Genomic DNA, 7085 nt, shown 5'->3' on the forward strand with positions numbered 1-7085 from the left:
GTTCTGTGGTTTTTCCCTTTGTACTAAGTCTTGACAAGGTGCTGACAAGTTGCTCAGTCTTGATAACGTGCTCAGTTTTGGACAAGCCGGTTGCCCTGTGGTAGCTTGTCTTGAGCTCAGTTTGGACAAGCCGGTTGCCTCATGGTAGCTTGTCTTGAGTTCTTATCTTGACAAGCCGGTTGCCCTGGGGTAGCTTGTCTTGAGCTCAGTCTTGACAAGCCGGTTGCCTCATGGTAGCTTGTCTTGAGTTCCTATCTTGACTAGCCATTTACCTATGTGGTAGCTTGTCTTGAATTCCTATGTTTTGTAACTCTTTACTTGTGTGATTCTAGTAAAGTACTGTTATTTGAGACTGCATATCTGCTTCTCGCCTCGTCTGTCTGCACTTGGGTCCAGAACCAGCCTCGCCCGGACAGCACGGCCCCGTGTCTACATGGACCCGTGACAGCAACCCTGACAGAAATATTGGATAGGCGGAGTTGATTTTTTGGAACAGAGGGGGCTGATGGGAGACTTAATTGAGGGTGTAAAGTTTTGAGGGGCCGAGATAGAGTGGATAGGAATGACCTATTTCTCATAGCAGAAGGATCGATAACCAGGGGCATGGATTAAAGTAATTGGTAGAAGCATAATCTGTGGCACCATGATCGTATAGTGGTCAGTACTCTGCGTTGTGTTTGCAGCAACCTCGGTTGGAATCCGAGTCACGGCACAACTTGCTTTACATCTTCTGTCCCTTACAGCACCTGCTAATAAAACTCAGAGAATCATCATTATTTATTAAAAGAAGGAATCTCTCTTGTTTGTGGTGAAACCTATTTATTCCTTCAAAACCCCACACTCTCATATACCTGTGCTTTATTCTCCATAATTCACACTCGCCTCTTCCAGCTGTTTCTTCCTTCCACAACCATTAGCCCTTCTTCACTTTCCTCCTTTCATTTCATTGTCAATTTCCTGCGGTTTTCCCTTAATCTGACATTCACTTTTACCTACTTAGTGTCAGCTGTGACTCAGTGGGTAGCACACTGGCCTCTGAGGCAGGTGGCCATGGGTTCAGATTCCTCCTTCAGGGACTAGAGTATATAAATCCAGGCTGCCCCTCCAGTGCAGTACTGAGCGAGTGCTGCACTGTCGGAGGTGCCGTATTTTGGATGTGACGTTAAATCGAGGCCCCGCCTGCTCTCTCTGGTAGATGTAAAAGATCCCATGGCACTATTTCGAAGTAAGAGCAGGGGAGTTATTCCCGGTGTCCTGTCCAATATTTATCCCTCAATCAACATAACAAAAACAGATTATCTGGTCATTATCACAATGCTGTTTGTGGGAGCTTGCTGTGCGCAATATGGCTGCGGCGTTTCCCACATTGCAACAGTGACGACACTCCAAAAGTACTTCATTGGCTGTAAAGCGCTTTGAGACGTCCGGTGGTCGTGAAAGGTGCTATATAAATGTAAGTCTTTCCTTTACTTATGACGTTAAATTTTCTCTGCTGTCACCGCTGTTCCTGAGGGCACATGTCCCATTCGCACCAATGCACATTTGTACCTTGAAACTAGTCAATACATTTAAATCTGTGGGACTGCTCGACAGACAAGTTCTGCGAAAGCGAGGCCTTTGGAAGGACAGGGACCCGATTGTTCACGAAATTTTCTTGGGGAATCTTGTGATAGAGTGCCTATTAACTGAAGAACTGGGTTTTTTTTCATGCTGGTTGGCGCTTTTCCCCAAACTGTTGAGGTGCGTGAGTGACGGGCAGCGCTGCCTCGCTGCGATCGAGGGTTTAAGTGTGAAATATTGGCCCGCTAGTGCGGTGCGGTGCAGTAAGATCGAAAGCGTTCCGCCTTAATCTTAACAGGTCTGTTGAAGTGTGCGATTTAAACAAATAAAGGATAAGTGAAAAGATCGCTAGTGGGTGATAGCAGCGATTACAGGAGGTTGGCCATAATTGAAAGGTCTTTGAATGCCAGTGGCGTGGGACGCTGTGTTCTTTATGAAGTGCGGGAGCAGAATAAAGTTAAACAGAAATAAAATGTACTGACTTGGTGCCAATCAGAAAACTGCGCTGGTCTAAGGTCGATAAAAAGTTTGAAATTAAATTCATTTTCAAAGGATAAAGTTAAAACTTTTTTTCCAGCTTTTCCCGTTAATCTTTCAAGTGGTGTAAAGCCCGTGTAGATTGGAGTTCGCTCTCAGCTTCTCCCATCGATGTGAAAATGAAACAGAAGAAGGTGAGGATTGCCCCGAACAGCAGAGCTGGGCACTGACTCTGTTTATATTGCTGCAGGAGATGTTCTCTTCCTCTAAAGATTCCCCTCACCATTATAACGCTTGTTATATCTCACAGCCTTTAAATGGGCGGTTTTATAACATGTTGGAGAGCTTTCAATCAAACAGCTTTTAATAGCTCTGCAAAAAGACGAGGTTAGGACTGGAACTGATAAGATATCGATCATAGAGTTAACATCAGAATCAGGCTCATTGTCCAGTGAGGCAGGAAACTGCGAACAAGTTGGAAGGGAATGTAAGATTGAGGGACGGAAGGAAGGAAGGAGATCTCGATTCGATCTTCATTCCATTACAGCTGGGTGAAATATTAGTTTGAGAAAGTGGGAGAATTTTTACCAAACAGGGAGAGAAAAGATTGTCTAACTTGGGTCTGAGCATTTTCAGGCCACGTATCTCCCAACTAGATTAGCAATCCCTCGCCTTAACCTCTCACTAACCACGATCTACCTTTATTATCCAAAAGGAATCATCCAAAAATCCCTTATATTTCAGTATTTCTGTTTCCAAACGGTAGAAACAACCTTTAACAAAATCCCTTTACCGCATGTCCTGTCCGTGCTTCCAGGTTGGCAATGTGGAAAATGTGGAGCAGGCTACTGGAAAAAAACGGATTCACATATTTTACCTCACTGTTTCGGCACATCTGTGACTGAATCCCCGTTTTCATTAATAAAATTGCAGTTTTCTTGCGATATACTGAACACAGGTCTGCACTGATTTTCTGGCAGTTGTTATTTGAAGACTTGTGGAATGTCTCCAGGCCGAGGAAACTGGTTCTATTAAAAAGTCTCGCATTAATTGATATAAATTCCCTAAGCGAGAATCACAGCCCTAGACCAAAGAGCCGCTGACCCTGCTCTGAGTGTTTAATCTCGGCAATGACGATTTCACTGATTTGGAGATATGTAATTTGCTACGAATTCATAAAATTGAAAAGAGCCGCAGCGATCATCATTACAATAAACTAAACCCTCCGATATTTAAGAGGAGTGTAAGATGTTGAGAACAGTATCTAAAATTGTGCAGGATAATGAAAATAAACTGCAGGAATATTGTGTTCTGCTCCCACATGACACAGATCAGTCTCAGCCTCTGCTCCCTGCCCGCCAGCTGCTGAGACCTTGTCTCTAGATTATAAGCAGATTCTAGGTTGGAGATAAGTATTCAGGGTAGAGCCTAAAAACAGCGGATGGGTCCAAATATATAAAGCAGTTATTTTAGACCAGCGACCTCATTACAAATTATATATTGCTCAAAGGCATCAATGTATGAATATGACATTAAATGTGTTTAAATATAGTGGGGGGATTTAAAGCAGATTCGGGGCCAGTGGCTTCCAACGTGATCTTACCTGTGTCTCTCTTGCCTCTCTCTCCCCTTCCTCCCACACCCTGCCGGTGTTTATGCCTTGTTTTAAATCTGCTGCTCTGGGCCAGTGCATTCCACAGTCTCACAACCCTTTCTACAAATACCCTTTCACTGCTTGACTTCTCTGTTTGTTAGTTATGAATCACCTTGAGGTGCAATGGTGGCGTTTGTGACGTCAAATTAAAAGGCGGCCGATTGGAAACACGTTGGGGTCAAAGTTTCTTTTTGCACATAATTGAACCTAAATCATTCAAGATGGATTATTGTATTTGCTGCATCACAACAAACAAAATCTTGTTATGAACGTTAGCTCATTAGTTCTCCAGTGTCAGAGGAAGAATTTTCTGATCTCTTCATTTATTTAATGTAAGACACAAACACAGGTACTCATTAAGAACCAACTCACAGATTGACACTGAGATAAACGCAGCGAGAGGTACAGACAGCATCGGGACACATGGCGGACAAGAGAGATGGATAAATACAAAACGGCCTCAGACTCCAGCAGTCAGTGACCGGTAGCTGATAGGTATCAGTGAGTGGAGGCGAGCGACGGAGGCCTAATTTGGCTCTGTGGCTTAGCTGGTCAAAGCGCCTGTCTAGTAAACAGCAGATCCTGGGTTTGACTCCCAGCGGGGCCTTTTTTTTCTTCTTTATCACTCTCCAGGGGTGAGTTTATTCTCGTGTGAAAGGGCTACAATCCTTATAAATGTGACTGCGGCTGCATTAGTTCCCACTCTGGCTAAAGGCTACAGTCGCTATGGGACATGGGTCGAATTCCACCGCTGTCATAATTTCTGGCGGTGCTGATTTTGGCCTTCTCCAAAAATCCATCTTTTCTAAGCGGTGACGTGCGTTACTTTGCTGTGGAAAGAGCAGAAGAACAGCAGCTGGTGTGTGGCGCCGTGATCGGATAGTGGTCAGTACACTATGTTGTACCCGCAGCAACCTCGGTTGGAATCCCAGTCATGTTATAACTTGCTTTATATATTTTGTTCTCTGTGGCACCTGCTGATAGAATGCAACAAGAAATCAATCATTACTACATGAAACAAATATTATTTGTTGGCGGTGAAAACCTATTTCCTCCTTCAAAACCCCGCACTCTCACATGCCTGAGCTTGATGCATCATATTTCAAACCCACCTCTTCTCCCAGCTTTTTTCTCCTTACACAATCAATAGCCCTCCTTTTCTTTCCTCCTTCTATTTCTTTACCACTTTCCTGAGGTATTACCTTAACCTAACATTCACTTTCAGCTACTTAACTTCAGCAAACTTAAGTTTGCTCTGCGACAATCGTTGTTCCTGGGGGGACATGTCACATTTGCACCAATCTCAATTGTTGCTTTGAAACCAGTCGATACATTCAAACCTGCGGAACCGCTCAACAGACAAGCATTGCGAAAGCAGGGCCGGCCTTCAGAAGCAAAATAGCCGGATTGCATACGGAATTTTCTTGGCCTAATGGATAAAGCGTCTGATTTCGCTGCTAATCGTAATCGGGATTGTTGTCAGTCATGGATCCTTCTGTGCCTATTTAAAATGGGTGAGCTCACAGTCCCGGATCATTCTGTGTGTTAGTCTTTTTTAAAGGAATGCGATTTCAGCTGCGACGACCGTGTCCGTTCTATCTCCCACACTTCTGCCCTCACCCCTGACCCTCCCTCCTGGAACTATGATAGGGTTCCCCTTGTCCTCACCTTTCACCCCACCAGCCTCCACATTTAACGGATCATCCTCCGCCATTTCCGTTACCTCCAAAGTGATCCCATCACCAAACGCATCTTCCCCTCCCCTCCCCTTTCAGCATTCCATAGGGACTGCTCCCTCTGAGACACTCTAGTCCACTCCTCTATCACCCCCAACAGACCTTCCCCTTCACCTGGCACCTTCCCGTGCAAGCGCAGGAGATGTAACACCTGCCCCTATACCTACCCCCTTCCCACTGTCCAGCGCCCCAAACACCCTTTCCAGGTGAAACAGCGATTTACTTGTACTTCTTGCAATCTAGTATACTGTATTCGCTGCTCATGATGCGGTCTCCTCCACATTGGGGAGACCAAATGCAGATTGGGTGACTGCTTTGCAGAAGATCTCCGTTCAGTCTGTTGGGGTGACCCCGTGCTTCCGGTCACCTGTCATTTTAATTCACCGCTCCATTCCCACTCGGACCTCACCGTCCTTGGCCTCTTGCATTGTTCCACAGAAGCTCAACGTAAACTCGAGGAACAGCACCTCATCTTCCGATTAGGCACTTTGCAGCCTTCCGGACTCAATATCGAGTTCAACAATTTCAGATCATAACCTCGGCCCCTATTACATTTTTACTTATATTTTTTTCCACACCTTTGTTTTGGCTTTTCCCTTCCCCCCCTTTCCTTTTTTTCTCTCTCCCTCATGGCAGCTGTCTCTCATCCTGCCAATACACTTCACACCTAATCTGAGCCGTCTTTTGTCTCCACTGTCCTATTACCATCTTGTCTGGCTTTGAATACCTCTTAATGTCTCTTTACTTCTTTTGTTCTATCGCAGCCCTGCCTTCAATCTATTTAATTTCCTTTCCAGTTTAAAAAAGTGTTCACCCTAAACGTCGACTCTAATTTCTCTCCACAGATGTTGCCAGGCCTGCTGAGTTATTCCAGCATTTTCTGTTGTTATTTCGGATTTCCAGCAGCTGCAGTATGTTTCTATCGTACGAGTTGTTAAGGTGTTGTGTTCAAAGTTGCATTGGGTTTCCCTGCGCAGGTGCAAACCCTCTCACTTAATTCGAAATATATCAATCCTTTCCTAAATCCACTCCTTTATATGAGGTGTTGCGCTGGATTTGCTCACAATCCTCCCCACAACTTCTTGACGACGGCAAACCTTTTCTTCTCTGTTCTGAATTTGACATCAAACCGATCATTTTTGACAGTCCCTCACCTGAATTAACGGGCGGCCTTTTGCTTACAGAGCTGATTGTACATTTTCAGCATTGTAGATCTGGGTGCACGGGCAGGACAAATGGTGAAGTGGAATTTTTTGCAGATTAGTTCTGTTTGGATACAAAAAGTAGTAAACGAAAGAGCTAACGGCAGACGAGGTGGCCGAGTGGTTAAGGCGATGGACTGCTAATCCATTGTGCTCTGCACGCGTGGGTTCGAATCCCATCCTCGTCGTTTATGTTAAATGTTTGACACCTTCGGTTCTTTTGACATTCACCTTTAACGTCATGTCCAAATTCACCTTTTGCTCCCAAGCCTGCCTAATTTAGCTTATGTCATGTCTCAAGTTACCAATATATACTTTAAAGGGAAAACACTTTATAGGTCTATGGAGAGTGGGACTAATTAGATAGCACTCTCAGAGACAGTTTACTTCAGAACCGTCAGAATCTGAGATTCCAGTACTTAATGAGTTTCCCACTTATATGTCGGCGGCTCGTTG

General features: G+C 44.7%; 1 non-coding gene across 1 annotated transcript; it reads left to right on the top strand.

The window, feature by feature from the left end:
- Positions 1-6735: 6735 nt before the first annotated feature.
- Positions 6736-6817, top strand: trnas-gcu (transfer RNA serine (anticodon GCU)). The gene has a single exon. It is a non-coding gene; the product is annotated as a tRNA-Ser (tRNA).
- The last annotated feature ends 268 nt before the right edge of the window (positions 6818-7085 follow it).

The sequence above is a fragment of the Somniosus microcephalus genome, unplaced genomic scaffold, assembly GCF_052327205.1.
Source record: "Somniosus microcephalus isolate GS21.2 unplaced genomic scaffold, FLI_Smic_1.0 unresolved_chr1, whole genome shotgun sequence".
NCBI classification, from domain to species: Eukaryota; Metazoa; Chordata; class Chondrichthyes; order Squaliformes; family Somniosidae; genus Somniosus; species Somniosus microcephalus.